This window comes from Saimiri boliviensis, chromosome 12, assembly GCF_048565385.1.
Source record: "Saimiri boliviensis isolate mSaiBol1 chromosome 12, mSaiBol1.pri, whole genome shotgun sequence".
Taxonomy (NCBI): domain Eukaryota; kingdom Metazoa; phylum Chordata; class Mammalia; order Primates; family Cebidae; genus Saimiri; species Saimiri boliviensis.
Genome location: NC_133460.1, coordinates 31,920,047 through 31,948,030, shown reverse-complemented (window position 1 = coordinate 31,948,030; position 27,984 = coordinate 31,920,047). Strand labels below are relative to the sequence as shown.

At 49.0% G+C, this 27,984-nt stretch overlaps 1 long non-coding RNA gene across 1 annotated transcript; it reads left to right on the top strand.

Moving 5' to 3' along the window:
• Positions 1-27,984, top strand: LOC141580568 (uncharacterized). Its single transcript, XR_012512810.1, has 2 exons — positions 1-280; positions 24,174-27,984. It is a non-coding gene; the product is annotated as an uncharacterized LOC141580568 (long non-coding RNA).

Genomic DNA, 27,984 nt, shown 5'->3' with positions numbered 1-27,984 from the left:
GCGGACCGTGGAGGCCGGGTGCAGCCCCGTCGGCTGCGCGCTCTCTGCAGAAAAGGATTTTCTACGCTCCCCGCCCATCACTTGGATCTCGTCTGGGGAGGGGCGGATTTTTTTTCTGGAAGTACCCAGCTTTCCACGGTGGAGGCTTTAAGGCTGGGCTCCAATCGAGGCGGAGGCTGCAGGGCCCGCAGGGCGCCCCCCGCCCGGCGCCCGCCTGCCAGGAGACTGGGAAGGCGCAGCCCTGGGGGGGCCCCCTGCACCCCCGGAGGCGGCAGCGGCGGTGAGTGCTCCCCTTCTTCCCGCCTGGCACCTTCCCCCAGCCAGGGCAGGGATCGCGGCAGGTGGGTGCCCAGGCCCCCGGGGCCGAAGGAGTGTGGGGCGGCTGCCTGCGGGGTGGATGGGAACTGGAGCGGGGTGGTGGCGGCAGGGGAGCGCGCGGCTCTCCCGGGACCCGGCGCGAGACGGTTGTCTGGGCTGCGATCGCCGCCGCTGCCGCCACCCGGGGCTCCCCGCCCCCCGGTCCCTCTCCCCGGCCCCTCCCCCGCTCCCCAGGAGGGCATGTGAGGCCAGGAGGTGGGAAGGGGGCGAGGCCGCCCCCTGTCTCCCTCTTGTCGGGGCTTGGAAATTGACGAGGCGGTGGAGCGCCCGCCTCCCCGCCCCCACCCCGGAAAGCCCGCTCGGGAAACTGACTCGCTGCGTGACCCCGATCTCAATGCCGCGCGCGGAGCAGGCCGGCCGCGCCCGCTGCTCCACGTGCGCCCGGTCCCCGCTGGCATGGGCGGCGGCGACTGCGGGGGCCGGGCCCCGGGGATTCCGGACCGGGAACCACCGTCCCCGGAGAGTTACCGCCGTACCCCCCAAGTAAAGTTGTCTGCGCCCTCCCCTCCAAGAGCAGGCAGCCATAGCGCGTTGGCTTTAGCTTCTGCAGGACAGGGGGAAAAAAAAAAAACAACAAACTAGGTTCCGGGGTGCGGAGCGGGGTGTCTGTGCCCGAGACGACACCAAGTTAGGAAAAGAAGTTAGAAAAAAGAAAAAAAAAAAAAAAAAAAAAAAAAAAGGAAAAGGCATTTTGATTTGGGAGTGAGGGGAGTGGCGTTTCTGGTTTCTCTTTGCTTCCAATCCCCACCAAGCGGAGCGTTGGAATGCGCCGCTCATGTCCTCTGAGGACACATCCATATTTATAATTTATTTTTAGGAGAAGTTGTGAAAAAGGAGGGGGTTAAAATGAGGAGAAAAGGTGCGTGGGGGAGTGGCCTTTCCAGAACCCAGAGGCCAATTGAGCTATTAAAATGGAAATCATTTCCCCCCATTTGGGCGCGCAGCAAATTTGACTTTAATGAGAGACGATTAAGGACACAAATAACCAAACTTTATTTAGCTGGAGATGGGGGTGGGGGAGACTGTACGAGGCACATGGGACACCCGGTTTATGCGCTGCTAAGGGACATTTGGGGCGCCCCTCGTGTTCTCTGGGAAGCTTTCAGGCCTGTTTGCTGGGCGAGATTGGGGATTGATCCGGGAGGGAAGAGGCACCCCGGAATAAGCGATTCTCCTGCCCTCAGCCATGGGGTCGGCAAATGCCCCCTTCTCCCACAGCGACCCGCTGGTATTTTGGTGAGATGAACCGCTGTCCCCGAGGGAACACCCAGTAACAATTCCTTCACTGCTGCGGGGTTCTCCAAACTCCTGCCTCCAAGGCGGCCTAGCCCGGTGCTGTCAGCCGTGAAGGGGACTCACTTCTTGAGAAAAGAGGCTTTAGAGGCTGTGGTCCCAGAATCGGGGTTTTGAGGGCGAGATGAGTTTATTTTTTATCCAACTGGCCCTCAAAGTCCCGCTTTTGGGGTCATTCTGGACAGCGAGGGACTCAGGCCCCGGCATTCCTAGGAGGGTGAGGGCAGAGAGCTACCACCCCCAGGCAGCGCGTCTAAAACCCGGCTGGGGAGGCGGGGGGAAGACAGGGAGAGGTTTGCTACTTTCCATAAAACTAAAAGGTCCTTTCGAGGGCGGTATTCTTATATGTGTGTGTTCTCCGTTTGCCCAACCTACTGTGTTTTCCGAGGGCTTCTCTCCTTGGGAGGCCGCAAAACGATGCAGGGAAGAGAAAGTACATCCCCCTCACTCCCCCGACAACCCCCACAGTGGTTTAAGGGACAAGACTGGATTGGAAAGGAATTCGTAGGATGTCAGTTGTGGGAAAGTGTTTGAAACCCGCAAATAAGGCACTCCTGAAATTATGAATTGTAATGTCATTAGATTTGTCTTTAGGTTTGTTGAATTAAGAGCAACCAGCTGTTTGCTTCCACCTGTAATTGCAACATGTCTTTGCAACTCTTTGCTACTTTGCTGTTGAATGTGTTTTTTGTTTTTGCATTTTTTTGAGATGGAGTCTTGCTCTGTCGCCCAGGTTGGAGTGCAATGGCCCGTATTCGGCTCACTGCAACCTCCACCTCCTGGGTTCAGGTGATTCTCCTGTCTCAGCCTCCTGAGAAGCTAGGACTACAGGCATGTGCCACCATGCCGAGCTAATTTTTTGTATTTTTACTAGAGATGGGGATTCACCCTGATAGCCAGGATGGTCTTGATCTCCTGACCTCAGGATCCGCCTGCCCCAGCCTCCCAAAGTGCTGGGATTACAGGCGTCAGCCACTGCGCCCAGCCAAGCATTTTATAAAAGGCTGGATAATATGTTCAGGGGATGTCTGTAAAGCAAGGGTAGTGGGAATAAATGCCCCTCGCGGAACATTAACCTTCAGTGTGTTCACTCACACACACACACACACACACACACCCTATTTAGTTGTAACCTATATAGACATCCACACACCCTAAGTTATTTGCAAGTCTAGATTTAAATTAAGTCTACAGAGCAGGGAATAGAAAAGTGAGCTGTACCTGAAAAAAATTTCTGAACACAGCATTCTTGATAGAAGATTTAGTATTTTGAAAGACATGCCACATGTACACACAGATGACATTTGTGCTGCCTTGGCAAAAACAGTTCTTTACTTCCAGAGTTCTTTCTCTTTAGTATGGGACACGATGAAACAGCACAATTTTCAGGAGTCCACAATTCCAGCAAGGCTCGCGGATAGGAAATTGTCACGTTGTGAATTGTGTTTGTGCTTTGCTGAATCGCCACCCGGAGCTGACTGTCAAATCCTATTTGCTTTGCTAAATAAGGATATCTCATCAAATTAGCCTTTAATGATACTTCCACAAATAGGGTGTTTTACGTGAATTAACGAGGCTGGAACACTGACTGTTTCTCCAAGATATTGAGCTATAATCGAGGCGACGAAGCTGAATGTTAAAATTACTGAATTGTTAAGTGTGCAAAATCAGACAGAATTTAGTGTTAAATGTGAAACGATTTCTGCTTTAATGGTGAGCGTTCGCAACAGCACAAGCATCACTTATATTCAGCTGTCTGAAACTGTGCATGTAATTATGAATACATTTAGCAAACTTCCCCCGCCCTCCCCGGCCCCAAGTCTGGAAACAGTCTAGTATGGTGAAGAGATTATAAATCAGCATTTTGCAGTGAGAAGTCATCATTAATTTAGCAAAGAATCACAGCTTCTTTTCAGATCTTTCCCACCACCCTCCTACACACCCCCCTCAACCAATAAGGGAAAAAAAATTCAACATGGAACTGCTGGATACACTGAATATATTTTGGCTTTTCTCTTTATGCTTCTATGTGAGAAACTTCATTAAGCAGTTGTTTCCCCCCTCCCCACCCCCCAAAGAAGTGTAGATTTAAGAAAAAAAGCAACTTTGAATTTCATTCTTAGCAATATTCAAGCCATAGCTGACCTCAGGCAAAAAAGATCTTTCCCTAGCAAAGAATAAGGTATGGCAAGGGGTAACGTATTTAGAGGTGGTTCTGCAATGAATGTGATACTTCCTTAAAAATAAAATATGCATTTGTGACTCAAACGAATGAAAGTTGGAAAAGTCCCTCCAAGAGAACACTCTCTGTTTCTCTTGCTAGCAACTCCCCGACCTCATGTTACGAACAGAAAGATGGAAATTCTTGCCAGATCAACGATAGCTTCCTAAAAGTCGATCAGCTCACCCTTCTTTAATTCAGATTGCAGAGTCAATACAGCTATTTTGGCCCCGAGGATAACAATGCGTGCAGTGAAAAGTTAAGGCGAACTTGGTACTTAAAATCACTTGCCAGAAAATGAGTGCGTGTACAAACAAAACATTGTTGATCAATTACTTTCAGCAGGCATTTCTTTCTCGCCTGAGCACCCCAAACACAGGAAATGTAGAGTTCTTTTTGCTTCTTCTATCTGGAACAAGGTGAAAATAAACCCTGAACGAACACACTGACACTTACAGACACGATATAAACAACAGAGAGTTTTCAGGCCTAGTAGCCAAGCTGACTTTTCAGGGAAAGAGATGGACATTGAAGACAGAATTTAGAAGGAGTGGACTTGGGGTTCCCTCCATCACCCCATCCCCTGGCTGACCCTTTCTCCCCTTCTCCTGGTCTCTTTTCAAAGCAGCCAGTGTTCAGATGCTGCCTTCCCAGAGTCCCCAGTTGTAGGAGACATATGCACATATTTACCAAGCTTTAAAATAAAGTTTCTGATTTTACATCATCTTCCTTCTATAAAACATCTGGGTTTACGGAACCACAAAGCAAACTTCTTTCTCAGTGTCCCTGAAAGGCTGCACCACTGCAGCAAAGAGACCCCCCCCGCCACCTCCAGAAAGTGAAAACCCCAGATTTGGGTGTTAGAAGAAAGCCATTTTAAAAATGCTTTGGGAAGATGGGGTCGGGGAGACAGATTTGGGCTCTTCTTGGGGACTTCGCCTAGGCAGGGAGAGGAGTTAGTGGCTGGCTGAGCCTGGGTTTAGCTGTGTGTGCGGCGTGGTATGAAAGTTTTCTCAGAGATATGAAAAATCAAGGCTCTCTTGCTGGAATCACGCGTGAGATCAGGGCCGGGCCTGTTGACACTGGTGTCAGTGCCCAAGACAGCCCAGATCGCTGCCAGCCAAGGCCCAGACGTGGCTTTAGAGCCACTACTGGTGCCCAGACAAGTCCAGACAGGTGCCTGGGGGTCTTTCCTCCCGGGATGAAGCCTGCAGCAATTTGGCCAGAAGATGGGGTGTTTGGCTCTTAAAGGGAGCCTCCCCAGAGACTCAGCAGGGTTTCATAGCCTGGTGACCCTGTGTGCTCTGGCAAGAGCAGAACCCCACTTTGCTAAACTCAGCCTTGCACGTGCTCAAAGGGGAACGGATGAGGCTGTCCCACAGGCTCGGAGCAAATCTGTCCTGTGTGAGTGCAAATGTGGCTCTAGAAGATTCAGAGGCAAAGCTGTGCTTAGGTGCAGCCCGGCCCCTGGCCCTTGCTCTCTGGCACCAGAGCCACAATCCTTTGACATGGGGTGGGCCTAGGAGGCGTGGCTCCCAGCCAGCAACACAACACACAGCACACGCGAGTTACTGTGCAGGTGTTTGCTGGTCTCTCCTCCAGCTTAGTGAGGCCTCCCACCTGGGAGCTGAGCCCTTTGCTTTGATCAGGCTGAGAGGAAAACCCAGGCCAGGAGGGGCAGGGCTACAGGCTGGAAGCGGAAAGAAGTGGGCCAGGTGGACAGAAAGAGGGGTACCGACTAAGCCACCTTGGGGGTCGGCCCAGAGGGAGAACCAGGCTGGTATTCTAGGCTGAAACACAGAAGAAAACAGTCTACGGCCTCTCTGCCCTGGCACCAAAATGTGCCTGCTCCAGGAAGTTGCACCCAGCCCTGAGTCAGCCAAACCCAAGGGACTCCCATTTGGCCCCAGTAACTGGACTCCAGGCCACCCAAAGGCCTCATGGGTTCCCGATCGTATCTTAGAATGGCGTTAAAAGGTCCAGACCCGGTGCTTGTAGGCCATGCTGTATTTAGCCCTAGGTTCACCCGGAGAATATTTTAGGTGCTACTTGAAAGAAGAGATCTGGGCCCCAGTTGCCGGCTGTCACATGGTAAGGGTAGAATCGCTCCCTCACAGGCCTGGCCGAGATGGCCGGGTGCTCACTGGTATAGATGCCCAGCGTCCCTGCCAGAGCCTCGGGGCCACTCGATGGGTGCCAGAGAGTCAGCCAGCGACTGGGGAGTCGGTTCTGGATGGGGATGCCTTTTCACCCTGTTCTCAATCTGAAGGCAGTGAGTTCACTTCCATTCATTCACAGAACTCACAGAGGCTGTTTTCTGGCCCTCTCCTCTCTGAGATGGCCCAGTGTGATATGCCAGCCTGTGGAGTCAGCTCCTCCTCCGGAGTCAGCCATGTGGAGGGGTTAACCCTTTCCCAGCTCTGAGGGTGCTGGCTGGCACAGGAGGCACTCGCCTGCAGGAGCCTCAAAGGTCATATACCCTGGGGAAGACACGCTGGATTCCTTACTCCTCAGATCTTGGTGGCTGGACCAAGAGATGGTACCCGGGACCTTAGCAGTAAAACCCGTCCCCTTTTTTCTGAGAAAGTGTCTCACTCTGTTGCCCAGGCTGGAGCACAGTGGTAAGATCACAGCTCACTGCAGCCTGAACTTCCTGGGCTCAAGCGATCATCCAGCCTCAGCCTCCTGAGTAGCTGGGAGAACAGGCGCACACCACCACACCCGGCTATTTTTTGCAGAGACTGGGGAGTCTTGCTGTGTTGCCCAGTCTGTTCTCGAATTCCTGGCCTCAAGCAATCCTCCCACTTTGGCCTCCCAAAGTGCGGGAATTACAAGCGTGAGCCCCCACACCCGGCCGCTATGCCCCTTTTGCCCCACCAGCGATAGGCACTCAACTGCCCAACCCAAGCCTTAGCCCTTCCTTCTGTGTTGTGGAAACCAGATATTTTCATCAGCTTTTCCAAGGGGACTGACTTTCTCACATTCCAGAGGAGGAGGTGCTAAAGGAGTTGTTCACTTAGATCACTAATGAAGGTCTGGAACAGTCACTCGAAGTTTGGGGGAAACGTCTCACGTCTCCTGTGATGCGCCTGGCTTTAGGGAATAATCCTTGTATCCATTCTGGGAACCTGCTCTGGGATTCCAGATCTGTGGTTTTCTGTATGGAAGCTGCTGCATTGAGACCTATTTGGCCAATTATTGAGAAGATGAGGTCCGTTCCATGAGCCTGCACGGGGCCGCTGTACACCATGAAAGCACTCACTTGTTTAAAGTTTGCTCTAACTTTGTACATTTTTTCCCTTTTAGTTTTGGCTCTTGGTGCTCTGAGAGCTACCACTTCGTGCCAGCTGGTTCGTTACCGCAGGGAAAATGAGGGACTTTTGGGGGCAGATGTGTTTCCATTCCACTATCATAATGCCCCTAAAAATCCTTATTGCTCTTGCAGTATTCCTCCGGGGTCCCTGGGCCGGAAAGACTTCAGCTCGGAGTTCCTCCAGCAAGTAAAAGAAGATAGAAAGCTGTTCCCCAAACTCTCCCGCTGTAGCGTCTTCTGGGTCCCTGATAGATGTCTTCTTGTGCTCAGAACTGGTTCTCACTGTGAAAATTCAAAGACAGCCATGTGCAGACACTGATTGCTAAATGTGCTTTTGCCCTCCAGGGGCAGACATTGAGATCCGGCCTGGGAAAGAGTTCAGCTGTGGCTCCCCGTCAGCGTCAGCGTCAGCGTCAGCGTCTGCTCTGGGGGGTTGTAGTGGGAGGTGAGGAAAGTGGAAACAAACAAGTGTTACCTGTTTGGCAAGGCCTGGTCCTTGCAGCCAGGGCCTCCAGGATCATCGCCTTGGCAGGGGGCCCTGGGCAGTCCTGGCTCACCTGCTAGCTCCTTGAGACCCAACACTTTCCCGCTTGCTGCCTCAGTTTCCCCATACACCAAGGGAGGGGCAACACCCCTTGCTCCAGCTTCAAAGGGTTCTTGGATGTGTCCAATGTTATAATGAGCTCTAACAACGTATAAGCTCTGAAGGTGCTTTGAAAATGCGGTAGTCCGGCCAGGTGCAGTGGCTCATGTCTGTAATCCCAGCACTTTGGGAGGCTGAGTCGGGTGGATCATGAGGTTAAGAGATTGAGACCAGTCTGGCCAACATGGTGAAACCCCGTGTCTACTAAAAATACAAAAAATTCGCATGGTGGCAGGCACCTGTAGTCCCAGCTACTTGGGAGGGTGAGGCAGGAGAATGGCCTGAACCCAGGAGGCGGGGTGGGAGTGAGCTGAGATCGTGCCACTGCACTCCGGCCTGGTAATAGAGTCAGACTCCGTCTCAGGAAAAAAAAAAAAAATGGGGTAGTCCAGGCATTAAACATGAAAGGTGATAATATGAATACCTGCAGAGAAAATTCAGAGGGTGGGGAGACGGCAGCCCAGCCCTGAGCGGGGGGTTCTGGAATCAGCTAGGCCTGCATTCCAGCCTGAGCTCTGTGGCTGCCTTGCTGTGTCACCATGGACAAGTGAGTCAACCTCTCTGAGCCACCAAGCCCTCAGGCATGAAACCTGTAACTCGGAATAAATGCCTCCCGAGTCTGATTTGCCCATCTCTGATTTTTAAGGGGTGCCTGGCTAACGGTGAAAATCATTCTAATAGGTGTTCTTTGCATTGCTGATTTCTATTTCAGGCAATTGGTTGATTTTCCATTTAGGGTTGGGAGACAAGGGCCCTTTTCCCATCAATTGTTATCAGTAAAAAAAAGAGTGGGTTTTTTTTTTGTTGTTGTTGTTGTTTTTTTTAGAAAAATATTAAGCAACTACAGGTGGCTTGAAGATGGGGCAGAAATCAAGAAAGTCATTTGTAAATTTTCAGAGGTCCACTTTTTGTTAACTTTTTTTTTTTTTTTTTTTTAAAGACTTAGTGTCACTCTTAACCGCCAGGCTGGAGTACTGGCGCGATCTCGCTTCACTGTAACCTCGGGGTTCAAGTGATTATCCTACCTCAGCCTCCCAAGTAGCTGGGATCATAGGTGCCTACCACCACGCCCAGCTAATTTTTCTATTTTTAGTAGACACAAGGGTTCACCATGTTGGCCAGGATGGTTTCGATCTCTTGACCTCATGATCTGCCCACCTCGGCCTCCCAGAGTGCTGAGATTACAGACATGAGCCACCTCACCTGGCCCAGAGGTCCACTTTTAAAGAATTCTTGTTTATCTTCGGGCTTTTCCGCACCCCCGTAGTCTGAGTGGAAAGGGGAAGGGGAGAGGGGGAAATTGCCAATTCAGATCTGTAGAGGGTTCCAGCATGAAAAAACTGCTGTCACACAGCTTCCTTTTTGGGGCCGAGACACCACCCTTCCCTGCTCACTGACACCACTGGGACCCCCACACCCTCTCTCCTGCATCCATTATAGCTCGGATTTCTCGTTTTAGGGTCACGATGACCCAGCACCCCCCTTTCTGGCCAGGGCACCTCCTTAGCCTCGAGAGGCACTCACCTGACAAGCCTCCCTGTGCTGGACCTGGGCACCAGCTGCCCTCCAGCCCCCCGGGACAGTGGTTTTACAGGGAAACAGTGGGTGATCAGTCCCAGCCAGCAGGGGCCAACTCTGGTTTCAGTTTCTGCTGCGTCATGGGGTGGGGGGTGGCAGCGGGGCCCCGCTGGCCAGCTAGGGCAGGCACTGAGAGGCTTGCAGACAGCTGCTGGCCCTGCTGCCAGAACAAACCCCCCCCCAGCCACCCCTTGCAGCCTGCCAGGATGGGGGCTGGGCTCTCAGGCGCCCCTTAAATCTCTCCACCTGCAGTGTCAGGGAGCCCCAAGTGAGAAAAGCCTGGGACCAGTTAGACGGTTTCCTGAGTTGTTGGAGATGGCCCCAAAACATTTTTTTTTAATTGAGACAAGGTCTCTCTCTGTCACCCAGGCCGGATGGCAGTGGTACCGCCACAGCTCACTGCAGCGTCGAATTCCTGAGCTCAAGCGATTGTCCTGCCTTGGCCGCCCAAATCCCAAAGTGCTTGGGCTACAGGCACATGCCACTGAATGCTGCGTAAAACAAGCTTATAAATCATGCAGGCTAAAAACTCAAGAGAGCTGTGGCTGTTGCTGGTTGAGCTGCTGTGGCTGGACACTGCTTCTGCCCTTCCTTCACTGGACAGATGTGTGCGGCGCTGGGTGCCAGGTGCTGGAGGTACAGCAGGGAGCCAGGGAGCCAGACAGCCCCTGCCCGCATGGGGCTTACTTACAGTTGAGTCAGGGGAGACAGATCAAAGCAGCAAAGAAATAATCCGGTTACGATGAAAATTTCACGCTGAATACTTGGTGTCAGGATCTCAGAAGGGAGCATGCATGGGTGTCTGTCATGAGTCAGCTCCTAGAACATACAGCATAGGAGGCAAGGGAAGGCTGCCCCTAAGAGTTGCTGAAAATAACTGACAGGCCAGGCACGGTGGCTGACGCCCATAATCCTAGCACTTTGGGAGGCCGAGGTGTGGATTACTTGAGCTCAGGAGTTCAAAACCTTCCTGGACAACATAGTGAGACCTTGTCATTCATTCATTCATTCATTGATTCATTCATTCATTCATTTGAGACAGGGTCTCACTTTGTCACCCAGGCCGTAGTACAGTGGCACAATCTTGGCTCACTGCAACCTCTGCTTCCTGGGTTCAAGCGATTCTCCTGCTTCAGCCTCCCAAGTAGTTGGGACTACAAGCGTGCACCACCAAGGCCAGCTAATTTTTTTTTTTTTTTTTTTTTTTGGTAGTTGCAGTCGAGATAGGGTTTCACCATGTTGGCCAGGCTGGTCTTGAACCCCTGACTTCAGGTGATCTGCCTGCCTCGGCCTCCCAAAGTGCTAGGATTACAGGCATGAGCCACTGTGCTTGGCTACTTTATATTTATTTTAAAAATTTTTACAAAAAAAAAGACTGAGAACAAGTGGATTAATAGGAGAAAATGGCGTATAAATTTATTCACCGTGCATAAATGCCAGGGGAGTGGCAGAAGAATGATTACCAGTAACCCAGTGAGGTCCAGATATTTACAAACCCTCCATCGCCGGTGCGGTCGCTCACACCTGTAATCCTGGCAGTGTGGGAGGCCAAGGCAGGTGGATTGCTTGAGCCCAGTAGTTTGAGACCAGCCTGGGCAACATAGCAAAACTCTGTCTCACCAAAAAAAGAAAAAAAAAGAAAAAGAAAAAAAGAAAAAGCCAGGCGTGGTGGCATGCATCTATGGTCCCAGCTACTCGGGAGGCTGAGGCAGGGGGATTGCCAGAGCCCAGGAGGAGAGGTTATAGTAAGCTGAGATCACACCACTGCACTCCAGCCTGGGTGACTGAAACCTTGTCTCAAAAAATATATAAAAATAAAAATAAAGACCTCCATCACAGGAGAAGGGAGATGGGGGAAGGGTAGCCACTCTGAGGGGTAGTAAATGATTTTTAGGAGGAATGAGTGGGTCTGATGCTGGGGCAATGGTTGGTGAATAATTCCTTCAGGGAGTCGAATGGGACCGGAGTGCACAGAATAGTTTGGGACGAAGTCCGTCTGGGCTCCAGGTGTGGTGTTTCATTTCATTCTCTTCCTCTGTGATATGAGTTTTCATCTTCTCTGTTTAATGAAATTTCTGGGAAAGAGTTGAAGGCAATTGTGTTCCTCTTTGGCGGGTGTGGTTTCCAGGTAGATGAGGGAACTCCAGGCAGCAGCCTCCTCCTGCGCATTCAGAGGGACAGAGGATGGAGAAACAGGATGGGCAGGGGTGGCGTTGGAGACACCTTAAAGCTGCTTTTGTTCAGCACATCAAAGAGCCATGTTTTGGGGTATTGTTTTCTGAGCCCCAACAATAGGTTGGATGAAGAACAGAGACCTGGAGCCAACTGTCCGGTGTTTGAACGTGGACTCTTCTGCTGAGTGGTCAGGTGACCTTTGCCAAGATATTTCCTCTCTGTGTGCCTCAGTTCCCCCATCTACAGTACTAGAATATTAGGGCACGGCATAGGGATGCGGAGAGGGTGAAATACATGAACGTCTGTAAAGAACTAAGTGCGGCGCCTGACATTGACGATGTGCTATATAAGTCTTAGCTATTATATAAGAATAATAAATGTGAACTATTATTATTTTTTGTATATTTTTTAATGTGAACTATTATTGTAAGACGAAATCTGACAGCCACAGCAGGCCAGGATCATCCGTCATGTGGCTGAGCCTGTCCTCTGTGACAGGCCTCATCACACCTGCTGGCCGAAACCAACCACAGGTGCGCCTCATTGACATCTCAGGCTGGGGAAACTGAGGCTGGGGCTGGTGAAGAGAGGTATTTGAGGCTAACCAGCGGGCAAGCAGTGTGATCTCGGATGCAGGGCTGGTTTTGGGGGTGGGGACCCACACTTAGTTGACTGCTCTGAGGCCAAGGCATGGGGATTGCTTGAGACCAGGAGTTGGAGATCAGCTTGGGCAACATAGCCAGACACTCTTTTTTTTTTTTTTTTTTTTTTGAGATGGAGTCTCCCACTGTCACCCGGTCTGGAGTGCAGTGGCGTGATCTCGGCTCACTGCAACCTCCACCTCCTGGGTCCACTCGATTCTCCTGCCTCAGCCTCCTGAGTAGCTGGGACTACAGTCATGTGCCAGCATACCTGGCTAATTTTTTTTATTTTTAATTTTTTTAGTAGAGACGGGGTTTCACTGTGTTGGCCAGACTGGTCAAACTCTTGACCTCGTGATTGATCTACCTGCCTGGGCCTCTCAAAGTGCTAGGATTATAGGTGTGAGCCATCGTGCCTGGCCCCCTCATCTCTTTAAAACAAACAAATTTACCCAGGCACGGTGGCACGCCCCTGTAGTCCCAGCTACTCAGGAGGCTGAGGAGGGAGGCTGGCTTGAGCCCAGGAGGTCAAGGCAACTGTGAGCTGTGATAGCGACACTGCACTCTAGCCTTAGTAACTTTGGAACAAGGGGACTCATGCTTCCGTTTTGCAAATTATGTAGCCAGTCCTGCCCTGATCTACCGAACGCCAGAGCTGTCACTCTTAACTCCTACCAGCTATGTATCACACAGCCAGGCCCACAGTCATTTCCAAGTCATAAGCATGGTGTTTTGTAGTGGGACTGAGATCCTGGGAGAATATGAAGACTCCTTATGGGGCTGAATTGCCTCCATTAAAAGGCAGGTGGGGCAGTTGCTAAGGGCAGAGGCCATGACTTCTTCATTGCTGTATCCTCAGGGCCTAGTCTGTATTAGATGCTCAGCTAATAGCTGTAACATGAAGTCACAGAATCAGAGACTGCTGTATCTCACGGGACCTAACCTACTTAAATGACACCTTCCAGGGAAGCAAGTCAGTGGTGCAATGTCAGGTGATAGTTATCCCAATGACCACCCTCACAACCCCTAGCAGGCTTCTGGACAGCCCCTGAGGGTCCCCTAAGATCCTCCCCCTGCCACAAACCTGTGTGCCCACACCTTGGAGTAGATTCCTGCTTATTGGGCTCTGGGTAGGGGGGTTCAAAGGTAATACAAGTATTTGAAGGCATGTGGGGGCCAGGTGTGGTGACTCACAAAATCCTAGCATTTTGGGAGGCCGAGACGGATGGATCACCTGAGGTCAGGAGTTTGAGACCAACCTGGCCAATGTGGCAAAATCCCATCCCTATTAAAAATATAAAAATTAGCCTGGTGTGGTGGCATTCACCTGTTATTCCAGCTACTCAGGAGGTTGAGGCATGAGAATCGCTTGAACCTGGGGGGGCAGAGATTGCAGTGAGCTGAAATTGCACTACTACACTCCAGCCTGGGTGAGAGTGAGCCTCCGTTTCAAAATAAATAAGCAAATAAATAAATAAAAATAAGGCTGGGCGTGGTAGCTCACGCCCATAATCCCAGCACTTTGGGAGGCCAAGGCGGGTGGATCACGAGGTCAGGAGATTGAGACCATCCTGGCCAACATGGTGAAACCCCATCTTTATTTTTTATTTATTTATTTTTTTTATTTTCAGATGGAGTTTCGCTCTTGTTACCGAGGCTGGAGTGCAATGGCGCGATCTCGGCTCACTGCAACCTCTGCCTCCTGTGTTCAGGCAATTCTCCTGCCTCAGCCTCCTGAGTAGCTGGGATTACAGGCACACGCCACCATGCCCAGCTAATTTTTTGTATTTTTAGTAGAGACGGGTTTCACCATGTTGACCAGGATGGTCTCGATCTCTCGACCTCGTGATCCACTCGCCTCGGCTTCCCAAAGTGCTGGGATTACAGGCTTGAGCCACCGCGCCCAGCTGAAACCCCATCTTTAAATTAAAAAATAAAAATAATGCATAAATAAATAAAAATAAAGGCAAACGGGCTTGGCTTCTGGAGTGCCTACACTGAGGAAGAGGCAGGGTATAGCCCAAATAATAGTTGGATGTTAGTTCTAGGCAGGTTCAAGACCCAGCTGGGGGTCAGGAGTTGTGGTCCCCTGAATTGGTCATTGAGAGGGTTTGGAGGAAAGATCCCTTTTCCCCTGAAATTGGAAGATCATTGACAGTCAAAACTCCAAAATCTAAACAGTACTAAGATGCAAAGAATGGTCTCAAAAGCCTAGAAGAGATTTATAACAATTGTAAACATTTTTTTTTTCCAGACAGAGTCTCACTCTATTGCCCAGGCTGGAGTGGTATGGTGGTATGATCTCAGCTTACTGCAGCCTCCACCTCCAGGGTTCAAGTGATTCTCCCGCCTCAGCCTCAGTAGCTGGGATTACAGGCACGTACCACCGTGCCTGGCTAATTTTTTCTTTTTTAAGAGACAAGGTCTTGCTGAGTTGCCCAGGCTGGAGTGCAGTGGCTATTCACAGGCACAATCCCACTACTGATCAGCACGGGAGTTTTGACCTGCTCCGTTTCCAACCTGGGCCAGTTCACCCCTCCTTAGGCAACCTGGTGGTCCCCCACTCACAGGAGGTCACCATATTGATGCCAAACTTAGTGCGGACACCCGATCGGCATAGCGCACTACAGCCCAGAACTCCTGGGCTCAAGAGATCCTCCAGCCTCAGCCTCCCAAGTAGCTGGGACTACAGGCATGTACTACCACAGCTGGCTATTTTTGTGTGTGTGTATTTTTAGTAGACATGGGGTTTTACCATGTTGGCCAGGCTGGTCTCGAACGTCTGACCTGAAGTGATCTGCCCACCTCAGCCTCCCAAAGTGCTGAGATTACAGTCCTGAGCCACTGCACCTGACTTAAACATATTCATACTGTTCTTTGCCAGCTGTTTGCACAGGCATGATCCATTGTTTCAAGTAAACTTGTGAAGCAGAAGCTGTCATCTTCATTTTCTAAATAACATCATAACTACTGGTATGTACTCAATATTTTGTATGTACTAGGCACTACATTTCGTATGAAGTCATTTCTGTTGCATAAGCAACATATAAAAGGGACTGTTGGAGATCCAGCTTCCTGATGGGGAAGCAGACCTAGGGAGCTGCACTGGCTTCTCCAAGGCTACACGCCCAGCATGTGAAGAGCTGGGGCTCCGGGCTGGAGCTTCCATTCCAAGGGTCAGCAGCCCATTTCTGTAAAAGGCCAGATTGTGAAGATTTTAGCCTTTGCAGGCAATACAGCCTCTGTTGCAGCTGCTCAACTCTGCCATTTTTTTTTCTTTTTTTGAGACGGAGTCTTGCTGTCGCCCAGGCTGGAGTGTGATGGTGCCATTTCAGCTCACTGTAACCTCTGCCTTCTGGGTTCAAGCGATTCTCCTGCCTCAGCGTCCCAAGTAGCTGGGATTACAGGCACTTGCTGCCATGCCCAGCTAATTTTGGTATTTTTAGTAGAGATGGGGTTTTACCATGTTGGCCAAGATGGTCTCAATCTCCTGATCTTGTGATCTACCTGCCTTAGCCTCCCAAAGTGCTGGGATTACAGGCATGAGTTACCGGGCCCGGCCAACTCTGCCATTTTAACTCAAAAGTAGCCACACACAGTACATAAACTAATGGACGTGGGTGTGTGTTGCAATAAACCTTTATTTACAAAAACAAATATTTCCTGACTCCTGTTGCAGAGCAAAAGCCTGCCCTTCAGTTAGAACATCATGAACTTGGCCCTGGCAACGTTCTTTTCTTCCCACCTGCGAGGTGACAGAGTTAGGTTTCAGAACAGGTGACCACTGTCTCTGGAGAGGTTAGGTTGGCTCCTTCTTTGAGGGAATTCTGAAGCTCTTGGAAATTAGATCTATGAAGATTTCTTATTGACAGCCACAATAGAATACCCTGGGGATTTGAACATTGTAATTTTAGTAGCTGACAACTGAGTAACTTCTAAAGAGGAAAAAGTATTGTAGTTTAGAAAAATACCTCAATGGGCCACGTTACCTGTGGAAGCCACTTCTCTGAAGTGAGAATAAAAATACATATATTTTTAAAGAATCAGTTTTATCTGGGCGTGGTGGTTCATGCCTGTGATCCCAGTACTTTGGGAGGCTGAGGTGGGTGGATCACCTGAGGCTGGCTGTTCAAAACCAACCTGAGTAACATGGAGAAACCCCGTCTCTAAGAAAAAGAATCGGGGTCTTGCTCTGTTGCCCAGGCTGGAGTACACTGGTGCCATTATAGCTCAATGCAGCCTCAAACTCCTGGGTCCAACTGATCCTCCCACTTCAGTTTCCTGAGCAGCTGGGACTACGGTGAACATCACTCGTGGCTAATTTTTTTATTCTTTTGTAGAGATGGGGGTCTCACTACGTTGCTCGGCTGGTGTTGAACTCCTGGCTTCATGTGATCCTCCTACATTAGCATCCCAAAGTGCTGGAATTGCAGGCATAAGCCACCATGCCCGGCTGAAAATAGCTGAAGACAGAATGGCAGGGGTGTGTGTGTGTGTGTGTGTGTGTGTGTGTGTGTGTGTGTAGGAAGAGGGTGAAGGAGAGAGAGGGGATTTCACAAGAGGGCAGGGAGCTGGGGCCAAAGGGTTCCTAGCAGGAGGGTCAGAGGAGTGTGTGACCTTTTTTTTAAGCAGCTTTATTGAGAGATTATTCATTTAATGCATACGATTCAGTGTCTTTGAGTGTATACACAGGGTTGTGCAACCATCATCATAATCAATGTTAGAACACCATCAACTCAAAAAGAAACCCTGGGCCGGGCATGGTGGCTCAGGCCTGTAATTCCAGCACTTTGAGAGGCTGAGGCAGCTGGATCATCAGAGGTCAGGAGTTTGAGATCAGCCTGGACAAGATGGTCTCTACGAAAAGTACAAAAATTAGTCGGGCATGGTGGTGTGCACCTGTAATCCCAGCTACTCGGAAGGCTGAGGCAGGAGAATGGCTTGAACCCGGGAGGCGGAGGGTGCCGTGAGCCGAGATTGTGCCACTGCACTCCAGCCTGGGCGACAGAGCAAGACTCATCTCAAAAGAAAAGAAACCCAGAACCCTCCTGCACCCTAATCCTCCAATGCCCCCAACCCCTAGCAATCACGAATCTACTTTCTGCCCCTATGGATTTGTTTATTCTGCACAATTCCTATAAAAAGAATCGCACGATTACGTGGTCCTTGGCGACTGGATCCTTTTACTTACTACAACGTTCTCAAGGTTCAGCCACACTGTAGTATGGCTCAGAACTTCATTCCTTCTCATAGATGAATCATATTCTGTCTTATGGATAGACCACCATTTTGTTTGCCCACTGTCAGTGAAGGACGTATGGGCTGCTGACACTTTTTGGCTGCTATGAATAATGCAGCAATGAACATTCTTGTGTAAATCTCTGTGTTAACATGTGCTTTCATTTCTCTTGGGCATATAGGTCAGAGTAGAATTGCTGGGCCATAAGACAAACCTAACAGCTTGAGGAACTGCCAGGGGCGAGTCTTAATATATTGCCTTTTTATTTATTTATTTATTTTCTTGAAGCGGGATCTGGCTCTGTCACTGAGGCTGGAGTGCGGTGGCGCCGTCACAGCTCACCACAACCTTGAACTGCTGGGCTCAAGCCATCTGCCCACCTCAGCCTCCTGAGTAGCTGGGACCACAGGCACAAGCCACTATGCCTGGCCTTAATTGCCTTTTTAAAGTTTGTATTATAGAGTTTAAATTGTGAGCGATGGCTCACATCTGTAATCCCAACACTTTGGGAGGCCAAGGCGAGAGGATCACTTGAACCCAGGAGGTTGGGGCGACAATGAGCTATGATCACATCACTGTACTCCAGCCTGGGCAATGGAGCCAAACCCTGTCTCTAAATAAATAAACAAATAAAGCCCCACAACTGTGTATTATGGAAATTTCCCACCATACCTGAAAGTAGTACATGTTATGTAACAAGCACCCAGTACCCATCATCCGGTTCTCAGCCTTTTGCCTGTGATGTTTCTAGAGGCAGCTCAAGCATTGCACTTGATGTTTTTTCTTTGGCTGAAAGGTCAACATTTTCTTTTGTCCCAAACCTTCTGGGTCTCCTACACCCACATCCTTGTGTGGGATGGGATCTGGGAGAATGAGGAACTGGGGCAGAATCAAGGTGGGATAGGAAGGAACAGTCCCTGAGTGTGGCGGGACTGGCCACCTTATTTGCAGGACCCAGGACAAAATGAAAATGGGAAGCCGTTTGTTCAAAAATTATTATAAAGTTGAAGACAGCAACAATGCGGGCTTGTGTCACCGCACAGGTTCCATGCCTTTGATGGCCAGCCTGCTCCTGGGGCCGGCAAAAAGTGCCCAAGCAGCACTGATTCAAAGGACGCAGGAATTTAGAGTCTTAGGTGTATGGGTGAGACAGAAGCACCTCCAATCCCTGGAAAGATTCCAAGGACAGTTGGGTCTCCCGTGGCACGTGGGACAAGATTCAAGCCCATTTCATTTGAATCTCCAAAAATAAGATGACCCCACCTGACACGTGGGTCATGAGCACTTTAAAAAAAAAAAAAAAAAAACAACCATTTGTCTTAAGCCTTCTTCCCTAAGAGCCCACAGTTGTTTTATTCGGACACACCATTTTTGCCCTGGATTCTGAGTGTTCTCCGATATCCCAGCAGATGGCAGGGCTGCAGTCCTAAAAATAGAGGTCCCAGCTGGGCGCGGTGGCTCACACCTGTAATCCCAGCACTTTGGGAGGCCGAGGCAGGTGGATCATCTGAGTTCAGGAGTTCAAGACCAGCCTGGCCAATATGGTGAAACGTCATCTCCACTTAAAATACAAAAAGGGGCGTGGTGGCACACACCTGCAGTGCCAGCTATTCGGGAGACTGAAGCAGGAGAACAACTTGAACCCAGGAGGTGGAGGTTGCAGTGAGCCGAGATAGCGCCACTACACTCCAGCCTGGGCGACAGAGTGACACTCCATCTGAGAAAACAACAACAAAAAAAACAGAGGTCCCCCTGTTTAGCAAACAACACAGAGCAGGACCAGGGATGCCTAACGTGGCAGGTGGCCATGGGAGACACTGCCAAACAGTCACGGTGCCCAGTCCCTCTGAGCTCAGACAGAACTCCATTATCCTTGCCAAAGGATCATCTTTACTCAAACACTCAGAGATTCGGAACCTCCAGTGTGTGTTGGGTTGACATCCAGGGACTTACGTGAGCAGGATCCAAGGTGCACGTACACCAACAGAGCCTTGTCATGCAGTATGGGGCGACTAGGAAAGGGACTTGTGGAGAACAGATGCGAACTCTGCAGCTCCTCCCGTTCTCTGCGGGATGTTCATTCATTTCACTACCTGCCTACCTACTGTACATAGGCGCTGGGGACTGAGTATGAGCTAGCTGTATCATATTCAAAAGACAGATGAGGTTCCGACGCTTATGGGCAGAGGCAGTCATAAACCAATGACAAAAAAACGTGAATCTGATCAAAATCACGTAATGACAATGACAAAAAAGAACTACAGCAACAAGTCTGGGTAAATCTTGGCTGGTAGCTTTGGGGTTTGTAGACAACCAGAGTGGGATCTTAAAGCAGAGTCTGGCTCAAGACTGAGACAATTCCCAGCAGAATGAATGTAGCAGTAACACAGTCAGAAGGCCCTGGGGGAGGCAGGTGGCTTTTTGTTCCTGCCAACACACTCTCTCCCACTTCTGTTAACAGACCCGCCATGTCATGGGACGGTGGCCAAAAATGGCCGCCCACACTTGTTCCTCTGCTATAGTAATTGGTACACAGTCATGTGACTCAGCATGACCCATCACAGCAGCCCACTTCTGAGCCGGGACACAGTGATTGCTCCAGGTGTGGTCATGTGATCCAAGCAGGGCAAATTCAGGATTGTCTGCAGAGCATGTAGGGAGGGTGTTTCATTTTCTCTCTCCTCCTCTTTGGCATCCAGGCCTTAAAGAGGTGGCCCTGGAACTACCAGTGGCCTCAGACACTAAGGTCAATAAGCAGAGAAAAGGAGAAATCAGAGATGAGGTGAGGGGGAATAGGGCAGGAAGAGAACCCAGAGCTTCCAGTCCCTGGATCCCAGAGAGCAACACACAGCCTCTTCCCTATCCTCATTGTAGCTACACAGTGAATAAAATCCCTCATTCTACCTTATTCAGATCAACTTCAGTATCTGTTGTGTGCAACCCACAGTGTCCCAATTCAGGACTTGGGGACTGTTTTCCTTTCCGTGGATTGCGTAGAAGTGAAAAAGGCAGGTCAGGTCATTCTCAGAACTCATACTGTCATTCCGGTGTGCCGGCTGTACTTAAAAGAATCCCAGACCCATCTCCCTGTTCACCACCGCCCCTCCTATTAATTTCCAGCTGAAATGAAACTCAACGGATGTGCTAGGATTTCAAGTCCTGCTCTAATCAATTTACTCTCACCTCCCCAAACCTAATCCCAACCCACACGCACCTTCCCACTCCAGCCCGCGCGTGCAGCCTGCCCTGGCCTCTGCTGTGACGCCTACCACATTTTATTTGTAATGATTTGTTTAAAGACATCGAGCTTGAGGGTGACGCCTCATTCATCTCTGTACCCCAGGCCCTGGTACACACCAGGCAGGTCGCAAGTATCAGAGGGAGGCAGGGGAGGAAGGAGAAAAGGGGAGTTCTTTCCTGTTTTTTCTGGTCCAACCAACGTGTCGCTCATAGGCTCAAGTTCTGTATTCGTTCCCTCTGCCTACCTGTTCTCGTTTTTCTTTTTTGGAGATGGAGTTTCGCTCTTGTCGCCCAGGCTGGAGTACAATGGCGCAATCTCGGCTCACTGCAACCCCTGTCTCCTGGGTTCAAGCAATTCTCCTACCTCAGCCTCCTGAGTATCTGGGATTACAGGTGTGCCACCGCATCTGGCTAACTTTGTGCTTTTTTTCTTTTCTTTTCTTTTTTAATAGAGGCGGGTTTCACCATGTTGATCAGTCTGGTCTTGAACTCCTGACTTCAAGTGATCCACCTGCCTTGGCCTCCCAAAAGTGCTGGGATTACAGGCATGAGCCACCATGACCAGCCCCTATTTTCCTTTTCCCTCAGGTAGACACATCCCTCATACCCTCACCTTCTTCAAGCCTCTACTCCAGTACCCCTTCCTGGAAGCCCCTGTCCCTCTTTCCTGGTTTCTCACACTCTCTAGCACCTTCTACCCCCATCTACCCTCCTCTGTGTTCCATCTGCGTTGTTTACTTTTATGTCATTGAAATGTCAGCTCCAGGTAGGCAAGCATCTTGTGTTCTTTGCTGGCTGTATCCTCAGCACCTAGAACTGTGCCTGTCACCTAATAGATGCTCAATAAATATCTGTGAAATGGATTCTTTGTGTTTGCCAGCACACACAGGTCTACCAAACTTGTTTTCTCAAGTACCTGTGCATTTCATGCTTCTTCTGAGAGGTATAAGGAAACCATGGTTGTATCTTTTTCCTGGGGCTGCTGTAACAAATTATCACAGACCACAGGGCTTCACACAACAGATCTATTTAAAAGTTCTAGTGGCCAGAAGTTGGGAATCTAGCAGGCTACACTCCCTCCAGGCACGCTAGGGAAGATGTCTTGTCTCTTCCACCTTCTAGTGGCTCTGGCATTCCTTGGCTTGTGGCTGCATGACTCTAGTCTCTGCCTCTATCTTCTCACCTTCCTCTTCCCTCTGTCCTGGTCTCTGCTTCTCTCTTATAAGGATACATGGATTTCATTTCGTTGTTCTCTGGATAATCCAGAACAAATGCCTTATCTCAAGATCCTTAATCAGTCTTTTCCCAGTGATTCAATTGGAAAGTAGACATACTTATTATCTCCCTGGGGGCTGCCATTTAGCCCACTGCAGGTTATCTGCATAAAGAAATCAGAAAAGCAAAGATTCTCACCTCCCCCCCCAACTCCATTGTCCCAGCAGGCATGCAATAAAGAGAGTATTATTGTGGTATGATTACTACTGCACCTCAGAGTGTGGAGATGATTTTTAAAACACCATTGTGTGTTCTTTATCCCAAATTTTAAAAACGCAACTGTGCCTATAGTAAGAAAAAAATACAAAAGAGAATAAGGTGGAAATAAAGGGGCGATTTGCCTGTTTTAATTATTCATTTTGTTTGGAGACATGGTATCACTCTGTCACCCAGGCTGGAGTACAGTGGTATGATCATAGCTCACTGCAGCCATGAACTCCTGGACTCAAGCAATACTCCCGCCTCAGCCTCCAGAGTAGCTGGGACTGCAGGCTCATGCCACCATTTTTATTTAATTCTTTTTATTATTATTTGTAGAGACAGGGCCTATGTTTCCCAGGTAGTCTTGAACTCCTGGCCTCAAGCAGTCTTCCCACCTCATCTTCCCAAAGTGCTGGGACCAAAGGCTTGAGCCACCACGTCTGCCCTGCAATTTTTCTTTAATTCTAACCTTACTTTGTAAGACGTGACCACTGTGGGCTGTTTGCACGATCTTCATAAATTTTGGAAGCATGCACTTTTTTTGGCTTACAGTGGTAAGAAAGTTGGGGGTGTTATAATATATCCCGACAGCTCTCAGACCCACCTCATTCTTCCTAATGACTTCCAGCATCGCATCATACTTCAACTGTCTTCTACTGGCCAGCGTTTCAGTCAACTCGAGGATCTTGCCCTTATAACATCTATAGTCTTTGGCATGTGGCCAAGAATACTTGTAGGATAAATTCCTAGAAGTGGAATTTCTCGGTCAGAGGAGGTGTGCTCTTATTTTTGAGACGATCTCGCTCTATTATCCAGGCTAGAGTGATCTTGGCTCACTGCAACCTCCACTTCCTGGGCTCAAGCCATCCTCCTGCCTCAGCCTTCTAAACAGCTGGGTCTACAGGCACGCGCCACCACATCCAGCTAATTTTTATATATTTTTTTAGTAGAGACTGGCTTTCACCATGTTGCTTGGGCTGGTCTTGAACTCCCAGGCTCAAGCCATCCTCCTGCCACAGCCTCCCAAAGTGCTGGGATTACAGGTGTGAGCCCCCACTCCTGGCCAAGAGGTGTGCATTTTAAATTTCTACAGCTATTGCCCAGGACCTTCAAAAGGTTATCATTCACATACACATCAAGGGTATACCTGTAGAGGCAGGGCTCAGTGGTTCAAGCCTGTAATCCCAGCACTTTGAGAGGCTGAGGTGGGAAGATGGCTTGAGGTCAGGAATTCAAGACCAGCCTGAGCAACATGGCAAAACCCTGTCTCTACAAAAAATGCAAAAATTAGCCAGGCATCATGACACACGCCTGTAGTTCCAGCTACCTGGGGGGGCTGAGGCAGGAGGATTGCTTGAGCCCAGGAGGTCGAGGCTGCAGTGAGCTATGATTGCACCACTACACCTCAGCCTGGGTGACAAAGTAAGACCCTATTCTCCCCACCAAAAAACAACAACCAAAAAAACCCCTACGCCTGTAAGGGTGCTGTTTCTTATACCCATTTCTACCCCAGCAAGAATTCAGTGTGTCAGGAGAAGCAAATCCCAAATGAGGTAAGTGGATTTTCGATGTGGGCCTGGGATATGGGCTCTGAGGTTGTCCCTGTAGCTGTCTGAGCAGATAAACTATTTAGAGCTCTTGTTAGTGTGGGTTTTATTAACAAAGGCAGAGTTTGGGGAGGTGAGCCAGAACCATGCAGCAGCGAGAAGTGTTTTGCAAGTCAGTATTTATTTCTTTAGTGCAGTTAGAACTTAAATGCGGCCAAAACATATTCTTCTTTTAATTTACACAAACAAATATGTTCCCAGGCTGACACCTCCCGTGCCAAGTTTCCAGGGGAAACAACATTCTACTGTGAGATTATAAACCACTAGAGAAAAAACGAGAATGGAAAAGCCGCTGAGAATTAGCTCTACATGCCCAGAGCTGGGCTGCTAAGAGGTGTCTTTTTTTTTTTTTTTTTTTTGTCATTGCAGATAAACCTGCCAGTAATTTTAGCAAACGAAACGTGGAACGTGTCAAGGCCAGAGGATGGAAAAAGCTCCAGTTTTGATAAAAGGAGGGCTGCTTGGCTTGGAATCCTCTCTCCTGCCAGTTGGGAGATGCAAAGATGTTTCCAGAGCGGGGCTGATGAATTGAGGGGAGAGAAATGAGCCCAGTATGAGTTGCCTTTCAGGGCCGAGCGCATATAAAACCAAGCAACTTGGAACCGCTCCAAGAGAGGGGATTAAAGCAACATGTTATTCTGAGTGATTGCTTAATTTATTGAGCTGCGGCTGGCTCTGTAATGAAATACAGCCCTTGTAACTGATAACCTCCCGCTGCAATTGAACTTCTACAATTAAGGAATATTTTCTGAGTTTCTCTGGACTGGCTCCGAGTTTTTAGCTTCTGTGGTAGGGTGCTTCTGAACATTTGTTTTCCAATTTTTTTTTTTTTTTTTTAAAGTATCAGGCTGATGTTAATAAGCAAGCAGCATTTTATTGAGCGCTTTGTGGGAACCAGGAACTTTATATACTTTATGTCTAATCCTGACAATAACCCGTGAAATAACCCTTATTATTCCCTATTTTACAGATGTGAAGCTACGAGACGTTCGGTAATTTTCTAGAGCAGTGCTGTCCAAGACAGTAGCTATTATGGTCCCTTGTGGCTACTGATGTGTAAATTAGTTAAAATTAATATATTTTAAAGTTTACTCCCTAGGTTACACTAGCAGTGAGTTCAAGTGCCTGACAGTCCTGTGTGGCTGAAGGTTACCACGCTGGACAGTGCAGATATAGACCATTTGAAGGCTGCATAAGTGCTGTTGATTAGCACTGATTCAGATTTCCTTTTTTTGAGATGGAGTCTCGTTCTATCGTCCAGGCTGGAGTGCAGTGGCGCAATCTCAGCTCACTACAACCTCTGCCTCCTGGATTCAAGCGATTCTCCTGCCTCAGCCTCCTGAGTAGCTGGGACTACAGGTGCATGCCACCACGCCCAGCAAATTTTTGTATTTTTAATAGAGATGGGGTTTCACTGGCCAGGCTGGTCTCAAACTCCTGACCTCAGGGGATCCATCTACTTCGGCTTCCCAAAGTGCTAGGATTACAGGCATGAGCCACCACGCTCATCAGGTTCAGATTTCATAACTAGAACCTAGCAGTGCCAGAATTCAAGCTTAAGCTAATGGGCTTTGAAGGCAGAATTCATCTGCTAGCCCAAGAATCAAGAACAGAGCAGGATTCTAACCCCTACCTACACATTAGAATTACCTGCAATTCTTTTTTTTTTTTTTTTTTTTTTTTTTTTGAGACAGAGTCTAGCTCCGTTACCCAGGCTGGAGTGCAGTGGCTCGATCTCAGCTCAGTGCATGCAACCTCTACCTCCCGGGTTCAAGCGATTCTCCTGCCTCAGCCTCCCAAATAGCTGGGATTTTAGGTGCCAGCCACCATGCCCAGCTAATTTTTTTATCTGTAGTAGAGATGGTGTTTTGCCACGTTGGCCAGGCTGGTCCCAAACTCCTTACCTCACATGATCTGCCTGCCTTGACCTCCCAAAGTGCTGGAATTACAGGTGTGAGCTACCATGCCCAGCCTACCTGCCATTCTTTTTAAGAAAAGAATGATGGTAGTATCCCAGGCCCAGAGAATCTGACTTCACTGTGATTAAGGTGGTTGGGGACAGGCATCAGAGAGTTTTTATACTTCCCCATGTGATGCCACTGTGCAGCCAGGATGGGGGACAGCTAGTTGTGAGGACCCACACAGAGGACACTGGAAGCAGCTGGTTCATCTACTATGAGAATGCAGATACCCATGTAAGATCACAGAAACAAGGTGAAAAACCTGTAGCCCCAAATTGGAATTGGAAGCATCAGTATGAATTTGTGCTATATTTTTGTCTTACAAAGTAAAGCAGATGTTTGCTAGCTCTGTCCGCAGTAAAGTTTAGAAATAATGAGCCATCCAGTAGCAGTGAACACCTAGCAGCCAGGTTATGGTCTCTAAATACAACTTCCAACTAGAAAAGGCATGGAGACGTGATCAATTCTAGGTCTGAGACAAGAAAAAAACTAAAGAGGAGCATGGAACATCTGGCCATCCCTTGCTTCCTTCATAGCAAGGAAGTTGTCAATGATCTCCAGGGTCACACTGAGAAGGATGCAGGAGACAACATGGAGAGGCTCCCAATGGAGAAGTTTGAGCATCATTAAGAATAATGACTGTAGGTCATGTGTGGTGACTCAAGCCTGTAAGCCCAGCACTTTGGGAAGCCAAGGTAGGCAGATCACTTGAGGTCAGCAGTTTGAGACCAGCCTGACCAATATAGTGAAACCATGTCGCTACCAAAAATACAAAAAATTAGCCATGTGTGGTGATGTGCGCATATAATCCCAGCTTCTTGGGAGGCTGAGGCAGGAGAATCGCTTGAACCTGAGAGGCAGAAGTTTCAGTGAGCCAGGATTGTGCCACTTCACTCCAGCCTGGGTGATAGAGTGAGACTCCTATCTCGATAATAATAATAATAATAATAATAATAATGACTGTAGGCCGGGCGCGGTGGCTCAAGCCTGTAATCCCAGCACTTTGGGAGGCCGAGGCAGGTGGATCACGAGGTCAGGAGATCGAGACCATCCTGGTCAACATGGTGAAACCCTGTCTCTACTAAAAATACAAAACAGCTGGGCATGGTGGCACGTGCCTGTAATCCCAGCTACTCAGGAGTCTGAGTCAGGAGAATTGCCTGAACCCAGGAGGTGGAGGTTGCAGTGAGCCGAGATCGAGCCATTGCACTCCAGCCTGGGTAAAAAGAGCGAAACTCCATCTCAAAATAATAATAATAATAATAATAATAATAATAATAATAATAATGATGACTGTAATGGATTGAAACATGTCCAAATCTATGAGTTGACAATGATACTTTAAAAGAAAAAGAGCTGGGCACGGTGGCTCAGGCCTGTAATCCCAGCACTCTGGGAGGCTGAGGAGGGAGGATCACAAGGTTAAGAGATCGAGACCATCCTGGCCAACATGGTGAAACCCCGTTTCTCCTACAAATACAAAAACTAGCGGGGCATGGTGGTGCACACCTGTAGTCTCAGCTACTTGGGAGGCTAAGGCACTAGAATTGCTTGAACCCAGGAGGCAGAGGTCGTAGTGAGCTGAGAACATGCCACTGCACTCCAGCCAGGTGACAGAGTGAGACTCTGCCTCAAAAAAAAAAAAAAAGAAAGAAAAAAGGAAAAGAAAATGGAACTCATTTGTCACCTTTGGAGGATATTGGAAAACCAACTCATTTTGAAAACTGTCAAAGAAAGGGAAAGAAACATTTATCCTTTCTGGTACAAACCACACTTTTTGGTAGCCAAATAGTTGAGAAGTTGATACCTTTTATAGACCTATTTCTATTACCAAAGACAGAATCATAGAATCAGTACACCACCATGTTGTAATCGCTAATGAAATAATGGGCCAGGTGTAGTGGCTCATGCTTGCAATCCCAGCACTTTCAGAGGCCGAGGTGGGAGGATTGCTTGAGGCCAGAAGTTCAAGACAGGCCTGGGCAACATAACAAGACCCTGTCTCTGCAAAAAGAAAGAAAGAAAAAAAAAATCATCCAGATGTGGCCAAGTGCCTATAGTCCCAGCTAAGGTGGGAGGATCCCTTGAGCCCAAGAGGTCAAGGCCGCAGAGAGCTATGATTGTACCACTGCGCTCTAACCTAGGTGACAAGAACAAGACTTCAGAAAAAAAAAAAAAGAAAGAAATTGCAGAGCTAGACAATGATCATCAACAATAGC